This window comes from Microtus ochrogaster, unplaced genomic scaffold (genome assembly GCF_000317375.1).
Source record: "Microtus ochrogaster isolate Prairie Vole_2 unplaced genomic scaffold, MicOch1.0 UNK58, whole genome shotgun sequence".
Taxonomy (NCBI): Eukaryota; Metazoa; Chordata; class Mammalia; order Rodentia; family Cricetidae; genus Microtus; species Microtus ochrogaster.
The window spans coordinates 2,288,384-2,305,328 of NW_004949156.1; positions in this window are offsets into that span (position 1 = coordinate 2,288,384).

Genomic DNA, 16,945 nt, shown 5'->3' on the forward strand with positions numbered 1-16,945 from the left:
TTTTTTTTTTTTTTTTTTTTTTTTTTTTTTTTTTTGCCACTGAGTAATACTCCATTGTTTAAAAGTACTACATTTTTCTTACCCATTATTCGGTTCAGTGGCATCTAGGTTGTTTCCAGGTTCTGGCTATTACTAATAAAGTTGCTGTGAACATAGTTGAGCAAATGTCCTTGTGGTATGATTGAGCATCTTTTGGGTATATGCCCAAGAGTGGTATTGCTGGGTCTTGAGGTTGATTGATTCCCAATTTTCTGATAAACCACTACACTGATTTCCAGAGTAGTTGTACAAATTTGCACTCTTACCAGCAGGAGTGTTCCCCTTACTCCATACCCTCTCCAAAATAAGGTGTGTCATCAGTGTTTTGATCTTAGCCATTTTAACAGGTGTAAGATGGTATCTCTGAGTCATTTTGATTGTATTTCCCTGATGAGTAAGGATGATGAACAGTTCCTTAAATATCATTTGCCATTTGAGATTCTTCTGTTGAGAATTCTCTGTTTAGATATGTACTCCATTTTTTAAATTGGATTATTTGATATTTTGATGTCTAGTTTCTTGAGTCTTTATATATTTTGAAGATCAGTCTTCTGTCAGATGTGGGGTTGGTGAAGATCTTTTTTCCTTTCGATAGGCTGTCATTTTGTCTTATTTACCATGTCCTTTGCCTTGCAGAACTTTCTCAGTTTCAGGGGGTGTCCTTTTTATTGATTGTTACTCTTAGTGTCTATGCTTCTGGGGTTATATTTAAGAAATGGTCTCCTGTGCCCATGCATGCATTAAAGGCTACTTCCCATTTTTTCTCTGTCAGGTTCAGTATAACTGGATTTAGGTTGAGGTCTTTGATCCTCTTGGACTTGAGTTTTGTGCATGATGGTGGATATGGATCTATTTGTATTCTTCTACATGTTGACATCCAGTTATGCCAGCACATTTTGTTAAAGATGCTTTCTTTTTCCCACTGTACAATTTTGGTTTCTTTGCCAAAATCACATGTTCATAGGTGTGTGGATTGATGTCAGGGTCTTCAATTCGATCCCATTGATCCATGTGTCTGTTTTTATGCCTATACCAAGCTGCTTTTATTACTATAGCTCTATAGTAGAGCTTGAAGTCAGGGATGGTGGTTATTCTAGAATTTCCTTTATTTTACAGGATTGTTTTGGCTATACTGGGGTTTTGTTTTCCCATATAAAATTGAGTATTGTTCTTTTGAGTTCTGTGAAGAATTGTGGATATTAAATGTAAAGCAAAAAATAATCATGCTACAACTCAGTCTCAGAGAAGCTACGTAACAAGGAGGACTCTAAGAGGGACACACATGGATTGCCATAGGAAGGCAATGCGTGCCACGGGTAAATTGGGGACAGGGGGAAGAAGATATGGGAAGGGGATGAGAACACGAGGGAATGAAATGGTGGCATTCTGAGAGGGACAGAGAGGGAAAGCAAGGAAAAATATATTGATAGAGGGAACCATTATGGGGTTAGCAAGAAATCTGGAGTTAAGGAAAAACGCAATGATACATAAAGATGACCACAGCTATGACTCCTAGCAAATGTGCAGAGGGTACCTGAATTGACCTTCCCCTGTAATCAGATTGGTGACTGACTCTCAGCATAGAACCTTCATTCAGTAGCTAATGGAAGCAGATGCAGTGATCCACAGTCAAGTACTGGGCCAAGCTTCTGGAGTTCAGTAGAAGAAAGAGTGGAGGGATTTTATGAGCAAGAGGGGGTATCAAGATCATGATGGGGAAACCTGTGAATGTGAGTGATAGTTGTATGGCTGGGGTAGTCTCACAGTGGGGCCAGAATTTATTCTTAGTGTACGAACTGGCTTTTTGGAGCCCATTTCCTGCGGTGGGGTATCTTGCTCAGTCTTGATATAGGGGAGAGGGGCTTGGTCCTACTTCAACTTGATGTGCCAGGCTTTGTTGACTCCCATATGAGGAGATGTGAGGTGAGGGAACAATGTGGGGGTAACAATCAGGAGGAGAGAAGGGGGAACTATGATTGGTATGTAAAAATAAACAGATAAATAAACAAAAAATAAAATTAATTAATTATAAAAAGGGAAATAAAGGAAAAATAAAATAAAAAGTAATTAAGAAAAAAAAGAAATCTCTCCATGTCACTTAACTCCCAAACTAATTCTTCTCTGCATTGGAAATCAGCCTTTTTCTTCTCCATTTATATTTGGTGGTGGGAATTGAACCTTCACCCTGTGCATGCTTGGCTACCCACCGTCCCTTGAGTTCCAGCTCCAGCTCCCTCTCTCCAATATCTTATGTTAACTTTATAGACACAAAGTGTCCAAAAGCCTCACACCTTGGATGGAACTGAACTTCACAGGATGAGATCAGTGGGAGACAACAGAAACAGAGGGTAACATGTACCTATGAGTGACACTAAGTAGACGAAGCAGGTTGAATGTGTGTGTGTGTAGGAATAAGAACGGGTCATAAATCTGGGAGGGAGTAGGGGGACATAGGAGAAGTTGGTAGGGGAGAGAGTATGGTGGAAATGACATAAATCCAGTACTCATATATGAAATTCTCCCAAAAATGTAAAAAAAAAATCAAGAGAGTGTGTGAATAATAATAATGATAATGGTAATAACAACAATAATAGTGATAATAATAATGTCTTTTCAGCCCATTTGGGCAATTAGTTTTACTGCTTCAATTTACATATTTAAATTGAGACTTCTCTGTTCTTATTCATTTTCTACGTTATTCTCATGCTACATTTTCTAAGGTTCCCTGTAAGTCATGCTAATTAGCATTTGGGTTTCCAGTGATTTCTTGCTTTTGCCCTGCCCCACAGAGTTCTTGCTTCTCGGTTTGAATATCAGTGCCCTACTTTCCTATTTAATCTGCAGTTTTCCTCCTTCTCTTTACTCTCTAGCACTTGTAGTAAATTTTGTTTACCATTGAAAGTCAATTTGTATGATGATGCCTGCAGGCTTTTAAATTCTTTGTAAAGGAATCAATTGGCCTTACTACCTTAGGGGCCATCTTTGTGCTGGAAATCATCTTCCTAGGTCAAGAGTTCACGGCTGTATAACCATAAATTACAAAAACTGGCTTTCCTACCTCAAAGTCAGATAAACTAATTTATACCATAGATTTCCCTGTGGAACAAGCTTAAATGAGTATCCAGCTGAGATTACTTCCTTGCTTAGCTTTCTTACCCCACCCTTTATTTCTTTGATCCAAAAAAAATGATACTTTAACAAATAACTGAGATGATGACCCAACTTCCTGGCTTTTCTCAAGACTTTCAGATTTAGTATTGAAGGCCCCTTCAAGTCTGGCAAGGGCAACTAGGTAATCTACACCTGAACAAACATTGGCGTTGGGCTTTGTCTTTATGTAACCTGGACTATAAGATGAGTCTTATGTTATATATTGGCTGGGATGCTATAATCTACTGGATTGTGATTTAGTGTAAGGAACTAACCACAATCCTTCAAGTATATAGGGTTATCTCCTGTGACTTACAGTAAGGCATCCCTTTCTTCTGAAGCAACACCACTTGTATCTGGGCAGGGTAAATTGTTGTTGGCTTGTTGTACAAAAGGGTATCTTTTCTTCCGGGGAAATGCAGTTGAATGCCAGGTATATGGATTAACAAATGAAGCACAGGATGGATTTAGTGTCTGTCTCATAAGCTAGGCTTGGTGACTTCGTATAATGAATGGCTATACACAGTAGCCCTAGGGGGAAACAGTAATGACATCCTTGACTTGTGTTCGATTTTCTCTATCTTTCCTTCTTCTTTCCCTGACATATGAATGAAATCAGATACTGAAGTCAGATTCAGTTTTACTCTACACAAAACATAACAGGAAGATAGGAAATTCAACAAGTCAGGAGAAAAATACACCTAGGAAGGTCAAGTTTCTTGTTTCTTATGAATGACAGGACCAAGTCTGTTTTGATTTCTCAAGACAAAACTCAAAAGTTAATATTTCTTTGCTCCATATTTCATAAAATAATTGAATTCTAGTCACTTCTTTGACACACGTTGAATGTATACCCTAACGGAGAAAGTAAATCCATATAAACCCTAACCAACCTAAAAACATTTGACACTCAATTGATAACGTGGAGCTATGAACACTGTCAGACAATGTTTGGTTACAAAGAAAAATAAGATACGTTTTCAAACTGCCATTTCCAATTGATCTCCTTGCAAAATACCAAATTGTTTCAATAAGTGTTTATTTATTTATGAACTCTAATATAAGGCCCTAAGTTATCCAGACTGGTGATTTTTTTTTCTTACACTTCTGGTACACTGCCCACATGAACAAGGCGGAAAAAAAGGACATCCTTTAAAGTAGAGAGAAGTTAATGACCCAGAGTGAACAAGACCACAGGAGGAGTGAACTTTGCTTTATTTCTGGTTTAGCTTTACAGAGAGACTAAGCCTTTGCCAAATGCTGTTCAAAGCTTTTTCTTAAACCCATATCCAATAATGCTTTAACTGGGTCATTACCCACACACTGCCAGGCCAATGTTTCAAAAAGGGCTGATACAATCTCATGGGCAGTTAGAGTCCGAACTCCTCCTCTGGCATCTCCAAAATCCATACTGTTTGACAAGAGTTATTTAACTTGTGGAGGTGGATGGGAAAGAACTGACCTAAGAAATCACTGTCCAGTGGTTCTGGGAACAGTAGCAGAATGAGATGTGCTCCAGGAAGATAAAACAGTACAAAAGGATGGTGTTGTTGGATTCTGAACTTGACAATGCAACCATGGGAATTCATAGATAATAAAAATATTGTGTATGTAATGTCCAAGTGATCATTATAAATTCAATGTCACATAAACTTTGATATTTTAATAATACAAAGAATTTTTCCAATAAAATTAACTCTAGGAGTAAAACGAAAACAAAAGGCAATGTAGAGATTACGTCACTTTAACTTTCTTATATTACTCTCTTCTTGGAGAAGATGGTTGTTTAGTCTCATTCTGTCTCATTTCCTAGAAGAGAATCCCATTGCTTCTACAGAGCCTTCCTAGTCAACAAATGCTTTCCAACATGATTTTGCCTGATGTCATTTCCATGTGAGAACAGAGAAGCGAGGACTGACTTAACTGTAATTGTCACTAAGCTGGGTCAGGTGCTTGCTTCAAGCAGCCCATGGTGAAAGATGACAAATGATGAGGTAATTTACAGCTCAGGAGAAATCTAACAGTTTCTGGGATCAGAATATAGCAGTCATTAACTTAGATCTCATAGTTTAATGCTTAGTGTATACCCTTAGTGTATACATCTGGGACTAAAATTTGGGGAGCAAAGTAAGAAAAATAATTTTTTTTCTGAAACCTGTTACTCATAGAAGGCAATCGACCCCAACATATAGTTAAAAATGTTATCTTCAAGAAAAGGCATATTTTATTTTTAATAATCGAAACATCTTTCAGTAAAAATTACCAAAAAGCTAAAAGTAAAGTTGCAGAGAAATAAACATTACCTCAAAGCTCTCAATTTTATGAAATAATGGGTATAAGTAGTGTCTTAGAAAACATCAGAGAAGAAAGAATATTTTTCATTTAAGTTGTTGATTTTTATAATGCTTCTAAGCTTTGCTACCTTTACTTTCTCACGTAAATGGGAACCTACCCAGAGGAGCTTCTCTGTTATAATGCTGTACTGTGTGCAGGATTCACAAGCAGCAAATTAATGACATGCTGGACTACGGCTTTCGTTGCGTAACAGAAAGCATAGCCAGGCTCCTAGATATGGGCTTCTGGTGGTCTGATTTTCCTCTTGAAACCTATCCTAGTGATGTTCATTTTCTGAAAAGATAAAATGAGATAACGAAAGGAACAAGCCAGTGCCCTTCCTGGTATACATATAAATATGTATTCCTTCGAGACACCACCATTATTAGCTACATAAATCAAAAAAGAAAGAAAATAGTACTAATTTGACCACTGGAAGATTTTGTTTATGACGATGAAGAGTAATGTCTTGTGTCTAATTGTGATTGCTACATATGTCAGCTTCCTTTAAGAAGACACAGCTTGTGCTGTTATAAAAGACAGGACACAAAGAAGGATCAAATCACTCACAATCTGAGCAATCACTTCTTCCCTTGTCCCTTTCTATTTTCATTTTTTCTAAGTGCTGTTTGTTTTTCATGCAGGTATCTGAATAAACACTTAAATTAAAATAAATGAAACAGTAATTCTCAGGTCTACAGCCATGCCCATGATTAATGTAGTATTGTGTTTGCCCTTTAACATAGGTGGCAATATCCCTGAAAGCCAGGATTGATGGCTGCAAGAAACAGAAGATGCACTTCAACTGTACACATTTCTTGACTGATCAGCTTTGCATGACCTTCATCTAAAGCCTGAAGATATTTATTAGCCTTGTGCATGAGCACGTCTCAAGTGAAGGCAGCTGCCTTTCCTCACAGTACAAGTGAAAGGTTTTAGATTAGGAAGAAGATGAGGTTAAATTACTTCATTATTTACTCATTGGAAGAAAATCAATTCTGGAATATAATCCTATTGGCATGACTGGCACCAACCAGAAGCATAAGTAATTACAACCCTAAAATAAATACGTGTTCACACCTTGAAAAGGCTCTTATACTAACCATTCTCTTTTATGCATCAGGTGTATCAAATAACCATGCAAACCAAACTCAAGGCTAATGGGTCTCTTTTTTGAATATGTCACTGAAATGGGATGGTGAAAATTCTGCTTATATTTTGCTGACCTTGTTGAAGTCACACTTCATAATCAAGACTGCGTATTTCCAGTTTATACTAGGTTTTTTACATTGCCAGACAATATTGAAAAAAGAAATACCACTCACCAAAAAATATCTAGCTACAATAATGTTTCAGCATGCTCATATTAGTGTCATTTTATAGGCATAGAGAATTTTGGCACTATTTATACAACTGTGATATGAAGTAAACCAATATGACTTTCTGTCTTATGAAAATTTTAAATACTTTTCCTTCCTGGTTTGTCCTTTATCAAGGATGTCCTAAACTTCCATCATATTGAATTTAGCCTTGCGAGGATTTTTTAATTAACAGAGATGATCCACAAGTCATGATTTATATGCAAGAAAGATGCCCTATTTTATCTTCTTTCCCTAGGCTATGATATATGGATGCTTCTAATAAGCCAAAGATAAAAGTGGTAAAAGTGGTTTGGACCGAAAAAGATCCATGTTTCTTAAAAAAAAAGGACATTAAGACTACAGATGCCAAGAAGGGAATAATGTTGAGCCCAAGCGACAGGAATACAAAGAACGGATGAGTGTTTAGTTTATTTGGGATAAGTATTTTTTGATCCACATAATATCTATTCTGAAGAAAGTAATATACTATAAAAACTTTAGTTTGGTGAGGGTTTGTTTAAGGCATTATTTTATTCTATCTCAAAGAAATATTCTTTTTTTTCAGTTATCACGTAAGGTGATGGTTTCAGGAAGGTTTTGGATTTGTGTTTATTCAGTCTAATGCTGTTCATTTGTCTGTTCACTTACTGTGATGATGTTGTTATAGATGAAGATAGGGTATCAGCTCTTTCTGCTGTAACTGTCAGAGACAATGGCACATTCTTTCTAAAAAATGTAGTATTAAAAGAGACTTATTATACGAATAGATTGAGACTCTGAAAACCTAACCTCCATTCCTACCTACCAATTAGCTGGCTGACCTTGCACTGTCACTTAAGTTTTCTGGGACATGGCTTACTTTCTATATAAAAGCTTTACTGTACTACATCACTACCAAGGGCCTTTTCAACTCTACAGCCATACAATTCTCGTATCTGAAAACTGCCGGGTAATCATGTTACAACTGGAGAATTACCCTCATGCTTATAAAGGAAAGTATAAGCAAACTCATTAAGAAAGTGAAACTTAAAAAAGAATAAAATCAAATTTATGCCAAGACATGGAGACAACAGAGGTAAACAAATGATAAGTGGTCGAAAAACATTGCAAGCTTCATAGCTGAGGCCGTGGCTTTGGCAGAGGCTCATGTGTGCCTATGACTTCTTTGCGAAAGAATGAGAAACTTCAGTCCAGCTGGAAGTGATAAATCCAGAGCAAAGGGCAAGGCATTTATGTGCACTGATAATTGAAGACCTTAGGACCACTATGAGGACATTGAAGTGCCTTCCAAGTGAGATGGGATGCACTGCAGTGTGTAGAGGTGTGCTGTCAGTTGACTTTCATTTCTAGAGGACAATCATTATCTGCTATGCTAAGAAGATTTATAAGTAAACCATACTAAAACAACAGGAGCATATCTGGGCTTATGTGTTCTGTACACTGTCTAGCAAGCTGAAACCAGAATGTTTCAGTTCTTTGTTTACGGTACGTCAGAAGCAGTAATTTTTGATATTTTCTAAACCCGTAAGTTCTGATGAGTCAGTAACAAAAACTGTTCTAAGAGCTCTGATCTATATATTTATGTTCTCTGTATTCCGATGACTTTTTGTTTAGGCCAATAATAAAAGTTTCAAAACTGAATATAATGTCCACTGTTAAAAACATTTTTTGGATACAGAGCCCAATCTCCCTACTGTGAGGAAACAGCATTCCACTGAGCAGGAGGCTACTGATTCATGAAAGAAACAGGAGTGTTTTTTTGTATTCTCATGTCTTCGAACAGCCATAACAAAACTCTTTTTAGTTGTTCAAATTGGTTACCATTGTCTTACCTTGCTTTTTAAAAAACAACAGATTCCTGTCTTCTAATCCTTGATAGGCATTTTAGCCAGCTACCACATATATTTGCACTGGGGGAAATTCATAAGATGTCTTTATATTTTAATAAAGCCATTGTTCTGATTTTGAAAGAACATCATGAGGTTTTTGCCTATCTGTCATTGTCAGAGCAAAGCCTTGAATACACAATAGCCTGATGATTATTGGTAGCTCAGCTGAGACAAAGTTTCTAGAAAGTAAAACTTTCGCTCTGTGTATCTAGATCAGCACCATCCAAAAGAACAGCTTGTAATGATGGCAACATTATTTATCTGCGCTATTCAGCATTATTGACTCACAAATAAATGACAAGAGAGAACTAGAATTTGAAATATGTCAACTGTGCCTGGTTAACTGAAGTTTTAATTGTAATTAAGCTTAATTGACTTAAATTTAACTTATAAGTGGCTTCGTGTAAATTGTGGTTAATAAATTGAATAGCACAGCTCTAAATCCTTATTCTGGGTTATAGAAAACAGACCATCAGGGAAGACATTGTTGGCTAAGTATTTTCATTGTATGTGTTTTTAGACAGAGTCTTGCAATACAGCCAATAATTGCTTTAAACTTACAGTCTCCTGCTTCAGGCCTTCCGGTTCTGAAATTATAGGTGTTTTCCCATACTTGACAAGAATGTGGTGTGTGTGTGTGTGTGTGTGTGTGTGTGTGTGTGTGTGTGTGTGTTGTTAGCATTCAAACTCATTGCACTGAAGTGCTCTGGCATTGAATTATGTTGTGAGCAATACTTTTTGAGAAAAGGTTATGCTATGTAGTTCATACTGGTCTCATACTTGCAATCTTCCTGTTTCAGCCTCCCCATAGTAGGTATGAAAAGTGTGTTCCACTATACTCATTCTGAGGGTATATTGTTTAAATATTCCTAGAAATGCTTCTCTTAAATGGTTTTAAATGTTGCTGATATAAAAGATGATAAATGGGCTGAGAAAGAAATCAGAGAAACATCAGCCTTCACAATAGCCACAAATATCATAAAATATCTTGGAGTAACTCTAACCAAAGAAGTGGAAGACTTGTATGACAAGAACTTTAAATCTTAGAAGAAAGAAATTGAAGAAGACACCAGAAAATGGAAAGATCTCCCATGTCCTTGGGTAGGTAGAATTAACATAGTAAATGGCAATCTTACCAAAAACAATCTACAGATTCAATGAAATCCCCATCAAAATAATTAATTCTTTATAGACCTCAAAAGAATAATACTCAACTTCATATGGAAAGGCAAAAAACCTAGGATAGCCAGAACAATCCTGTACAATAAAGAAACTTCTGGAGGCATGACAATCCCTGACGTCAAATTCTACTACAGAACTACAGTACTGAAACAGGCTGGTACTGGCATAAGAACAGACAGGAGGACCAATGGAACTGAATCAAATACCCAAATATCAATCCACATACCAATGAACATCTGATTTTTGACAAAGAAGGAAAAAATATAAAATAGAAAAAAGAAAGCATATTCAACAAATGGTGCTGGCATAATTGGATATCAGCATGTAGATGAATGAAAATAGATCCATATCTATCACCATGCACAAAACTCAAGTCCAAATGGATCAAAGATCTCAATATATAAAGCCAGCCACACTGAGCCTCATAAAAGAGAAGGTGGGAAGTATAATTGAACGCATTGGCACACAGGAGACCACTTCCTAAATATAATCCCAGTAGCACAGACACTGAGATAACAATTAATAAATGGACTTCCTGAAACTGAGAAACCACTGTAAAGCAAAGGACATGATCAGCAAGACAAAATGGCAGCTTACAAATGGAGGGCTCATCTCCAAGATATACAAAGAACTCAAGAAATTGGTCATCAGCCAGGCGGTGGTGGCATATGCCTTTAATCCCAGCACTCAGGAGACAGAGGCAGGCGGACCTCTGTGAGTACAAGGGAAGCCTGGTCTACAAGAGCTAGTTCCAGTAAGGCTCCAAAGCCACAGAGAAACCCTGTCTCAAAAAACCAAAAAAGAAAAAAGAAAAAGAAAGGAAAAGAAAAAAAATTGGTCATCAAAGGAACAAATAATCCAATTGAAAAATGGGGTCCAGACCTAAACAGAAAACTCTCAACAAAAGAATCTCAAATGCCTGAAAGACACTTAAGGAAATGCTCAATAACCTTAGTCATCAGAGAAATGCAAATCAAAACAACTCTGAGATTCCATCTTAAACCTGTAAGAATGGCCAAGATCAAAAAAAAAAAAAAAAGATGGCAGCTTATGCTGCAGAGGTTGCATTCCCATTGCTGGTGGGAATGCAAGTGGTACAGCCACTTGGGATGTCAGTGTGGCAATTTCTCAGAAAATTAGGAAACAAACTTCCTCAAGACCCAGTAATACCACTTTTGGGTATATATTCAAAGCATGCTCAGTCGTACCACAAGGACATGTGGTCAACTATGTTTACAGCAGCATTGTTTGCCCTAGCCAGAACCTGGAAACAACCTAAATGCTCCTTGACTGAAGAATGGATAAGGAAAATGTGGCATATTTACACAATGGAGTACTATACAGCAGAAAAAAATGACATCTTGAAATTTGTGGGCAAATGGGTGAATCTAGAACACATCATACCGAGTGAGGTAAGCCAGACCCAGAAGACAAATATATCTACTCACTCATAAGTGGCTTTTAGGCATAAAGAAAAACCAGCCTACAATTCACAACCCCAAAAAACCTAGACAACAAAGAGGACCCAAAGAGAAATATACATGGATCTAATCTACATACGAAGTAAAAAAAGCCAAGATTGCCTGAGTAAGTTGGGAGCATGGGGAAGATTGAAGAGGTGGGGAGAGGCAGGGAGAAAAGCAGAGAAAAAATATATAGCTCAGTAAAAGCAATAAAAATTATCACTCCCCAAAAGTTGCTGGTATATTATGAGTTATACCAATGGGTGTGTTTTATCCTGACATTTTCATTCTATTGGATAGTGTAATTTAACTATATGTATGCCCTCCTCCTCTCCACACTCCTCATAGTCTCCTTCTTTATCATCTTCTAGTTAATATAATCATCTCCAATTCCAATCATTTTCTTGCAAATAACACAGCGTTTTTCTGTGTCTAAGTTAAACACACAAACACACACATACAGATACACACACGCACACCCCTGTTGAAGGACACAGATTAATTAAAAAACTTGTATGTTGGCAACAGAAAACATCTGTTTCTATGTTGAGCTGGCTGAGGGGTCTAGAGGTGACATTTCACTGGCCATCCCAATATGAATTGAATGTTTTCATTCATCACTATGAAAACAATTCACACAATGACAAGCCGTTGGTGTCTCAAAATGCACCCTGCTTTTCCACAGAGCTATGACTGAAGCAATAAAAATGGTGTTATTGGAATAGGTGAAGTGTTTCCTAGTGTTTAAGAGACAGAGCTAATGCTGTGTACTCTTAAAAGAGTTTTATTTTTATCCTAACCACAAAATTAAATCACATTTCAAATGTTGTTGTGAATTGTTAGTGCACAATATAAAAAGGGTCATAGTGACTTTTTTCTTCATAGAATTTCTAAATAAAAGGAATTCTCTTTCACTTGGCATCTATCTCCACTCACTACCTCTCTTAGACTTAATTAATTTACTTAAGTTGCGTATACTCTAAAATTTTAATCATAATGTTTGTATCATGCCGTGCTTGTTGTCTTGATATTTTCCCAATTCATTGTTTTTTCAGTCTCTGTTTGAATAGGTTGTTGCACCATTTCTAAACTATGCATTGTGATTTCACTATTGTAGCCTAGGAACGCATCATTTTAGTAATGTGCTGAATTGGGGGGGCTCCTGGTAACTGACAGACTGTGTGAATCTCTACACATTAATTAGAATCATTAATAAACTAAAATTACTCACAGTGAGGGTAGTTAATACCATGGAAATCATAATCAAAATACTTGCATTTCAGAAAGTAATTAACCTATCACTTTTTTTGCACACTACTGATGATAGCTTAAGACATACTGTGGCACCTAAACGTACAAGCAACACTAATTTGGTGTTATAAGAGAGAGACTATCAGGTGAACAGCACTAGTATGTAGCAATTTACTAATCCCTAAGAGGCCAAGATGCTATTGGGTGGAGGGAGACAGGATGCATATTGCTTTAATGAAAGTTTTTCTGTGGTCTCAGGTAGGTTCTCTTGAGAAGGGGAATAAAGAAAGATTTTTAACTATAAAAAAAATCTAATATCATCTAGGACAGCTAGACAGGTGGTAAAGTTTAGTCTCTACTACTGATGGAAAAGGGAAAGACACATCATCCTTTGCAATTTCTTGTGGTTTTGTTAGCTGTAAATTATAACTTAAGTTGTTAGACATTACATTGCCTGAAATTTAAAAATTAGGAACAATTGCTAATCAATGGGCAGTTAAACTTCTTCATACTGGAGAAACAATGCTTTTTAAAGAGGCTGCAATTTTGTGTAGTTTTACATTTACATGCAGGAAATTGCTTTGTTGGACAAAATGTACAATTTTGACTTAAAATTGCAACAAATTATACTCCTGTTCTTCATATTGGAAGGACAATATTCAAGTGAACAGCTAATTGTTAAATAATTAGAGCAAAGTAGGTCAATGCCACACATTAAATGACTAGCTCTGAAGATAGCTATATCAGCTATTGTGATTTTAGAGATGCCTCTCAAAGATGTAAAGTTATTAAGCTTAATTCAGGGAAAGTCGTTCCCTTCATTTAAATGTATGGAATTGACCTCAAAGATTATCCGCACGTTGAATTAAATATTAACTTGGTTCTGCTTCTTCATTTAATACATGCAATTTATATTTCAAGATGGAAAATAACTTTTATTGATTTTAAAACATTAATTACAATAGAGTTCCCTAATAATGTGTCCTTGGAACATGGTAATTATTCAGACACTTTTATCAGGGCTACACTATATTATATTTGGGCGCACTTAAAGTCACCCACTTGAACTCATGTCACTCTTAATCCACCCCTTATAGAAGAAAGTAATGTGATAAGTCAGTCTTTACACTCATCTTCTGTCAAACTTCTAGTCTCTCTCCTCTAAAATGATTTTCATCAAGGCTGCCAATAACTTACATGATAATCAGCTTTAGTATTAGTTTTTGGATCCCTGTCATCCTTGTCCTCTTAGTCAAGCAACACTGGACACAGGTGCTGACTGTCTCTTCTATGACAAAGTTTCTTCACCTTGAATTTCAGGTTTTTCTCCTTCCTTACTTGTTTTTCTTTCTCAATTTTCTTTATTAACTAATTTTCCTCTTCCTTACCTCCAAATGACAGTGTCCTGGTATAGTCTTTCTCCACTTTTTTTTTCTTGTAACCATACTCTATCCTCTATTGATCCCCTAAGTCCAGTTACTTTGAAACATTATGTAGATGCTGATAATGTGGGCTCCAGAATTTACAGTTTCTTTTACCGAATACCATACTAATATAAAATTGCCTGCTAAGTGCTTATTTGTTTTTGCTTGCTTGCTTGCTTGTTTGTTTGTTTCTGAGATGGGATTTCTCTGTGTATCTCAGTAGCTTTGGAGCCTGTCCTAGAACTCCCTCTATAGACCAGGCTGGCCTTGAACTCACAGAGATCTGCCTGCCTTTGCCTCCCGAGTGCTGGATTAAAAGAATATGCCACCACAACCCAGCTTTTTATATAAAATAACGTATTTATTTTATGTGCATTAGTGTTTTGCCTATATGTATGTCTGTGTGAGAGTGTCGGATCTTGGAGTTATAGATAGTTGTTGATCATCATGTGGGTGCTGAGAATGGAACCCAGATCCTCTGGGAGGGCAGTCGCTGCTCTTAACCACTGAGCCATCTCTCCAACCCTGCTAAGTATTTCTATTCAGAGTAAAAAGCGTTAACTTTTAATTACTCTCCAAAACCTTCTGTTTACTACTGTTATATTTCTTATACATACTAATTCCATGTGCCTATTTCTACAGAATGAAGACCTGGAAGCCTTTATTATTTTTCTTCTTTCCACCCCATAAAAACTAGTGCCAGCCTCTGTTTTCTAGCCTCAGTATACACCCTTAACATGACCACTTCTCATTTGCTTCTACTGCCTTGAGATGAAACTTACAGTTTTGAGCACAGAACTTGAAAACACATTTTATCTCAGATTCCTTCATCCATAAGAAAACCATATTGACTACTTCAGAATATATTGTGAATATCTGCTTTCATAAAACCCCACCATATCACTGTACCACCAACTTGCAAAATAGCCCTAGGTTTCTGTTTACCCCTTCTTTCAGACCTCTCTTCCTACAGCATAGGGTGACATTTCAAAAACATGAATCAGATAAATTGTTTCCATACTTATAAGTACTCATTAATTTCTTAGTTCCATATACTTAAATCAAAATCTAAACTCCTTATGATGAATTGCAAAGTTCTACCTGATCTGAGTATTGTCTAGCTTTCCACTCTCCCACTCCCCTTTAATTTTCTCTGCCATATTTTCACTAGACACCTTGTTTTTTCTGTGACTGCACAGATCCAGTCTTGCCTCAAATACATGTCTTGCATGTTTCTTGAATTTGGGTGGCACCTCTCCAATGAAATTCACATTGTCAGGTAAGGCCTAAGAAGTCCACCCCTCAGAGAGTTCCTATATGTTGATAGAATCATACACCATACAGTCTTAATAAAGCCTGTTTTATACTTAATATAACTCCCTTGACTTTCATCTAAGTTGCATTTTTAAAAAAATCACTGAATGTATATACCACACTTTATCCATTCTCAAGGTGAAATACATTTCTTTTCCACAATGATTGGCAGTTATGGTTAAAGCTGTTATGGACATTTATATATGGGTTTGGTACACACACGCACACACACACACACACACTTATGTGGCAGGGATCAACAAACTACATATAGTAACTTGGACAAGTCTGGCTTATACCCTCCTTTATAAGTACCATTTATTACACTATTTTTTCTACCCATATACCCATTGATTTACACAGTTTATAACTTTTGCCATGAAGATGTTTATCTTTATAGAGTTGCAGTAAAGACTATGTGGCCTGCAAAAATGCTGGCTATCCCATCAATTAATATTCTGGCATATATAACCAGGAGTGAAATTGCTGTGTCTTTGTTGACAGAGGCTTCTGTCCCACCAGGTCCCACAGAGATTTAGTCCCAAAGAAATCACACAGAGGTTTATATTAATTATAAACTGATTGACCTATTAGTTCAGGCTTCTTATCAATTCTTATGACTTATATTAGCCATAATTCTTGTCTGTGCTCGTCACATAGCTTGGTTCCTTTTTCAGTGAGGCAGTCACATCTTGCTTCCTCTGTGTCTGGATGATGACTGCAGACTGAAACTTCCCTCTTCCCATGATTCTCATTGCCCTGCCTCTACTTCCTTCATGGTTGCCCCACCTATACTTCCTGCCTGGCTACTGGCCAATCAATGTTTATTTAAAATACAAGTGACAGGGTACAGACCATTGTCCCATAGCACGTCATGAGAAAATTATATTTTTATTTATTTTTAAAGAGCAAAGACATTTGAAATACACTTGAAATTTATAAGAATATCTGATTATTCCACAACCCTGACTGCTTTATTGAAGGGCAGTCTGGTTCTAGGGTCCCCAGGTAAGACACTGCCCACTGCTCACTACCCACTACCACGCCTTAAAGCCCTTCCAACAGTCCGAGACTACACCTCTTTTCTCTGGGCTCCATAATCCAGCTCACAACTTTAGTAGGAGATTTCTGCTTTACCCTATAAACAGGCCAGTTCTAGAGACCCAAGATAAGACACTGCCCACTTTCGGCTAACATTGCCTAAAGCTTCCCCAACAGCCCCCAACTGCAGATCCTCCCTTGAACTCCATATCCTAGGACACAACTTCAGCAGAAAACTTCCGCTTTACTGGAGACCACACCATACTAGGAATTTCAGAAATCAAGCAGGTACATAAAACCCCAGAGGCCACACAGGTACTTGGAACCACAGAGGCAAAGTGAATATCTAAAATCCCAGAGGTCTTGAGGCCACAAAACCCCAGCAGAGACACCCCACTGGAAGTCCAGTAATGTGATGACTCACTAGCCATCAGACTTCTGGCCACTTAGGCCAGAGACCTGAGAAGAAACAGAAACAAAAGAACAAAACAACCATC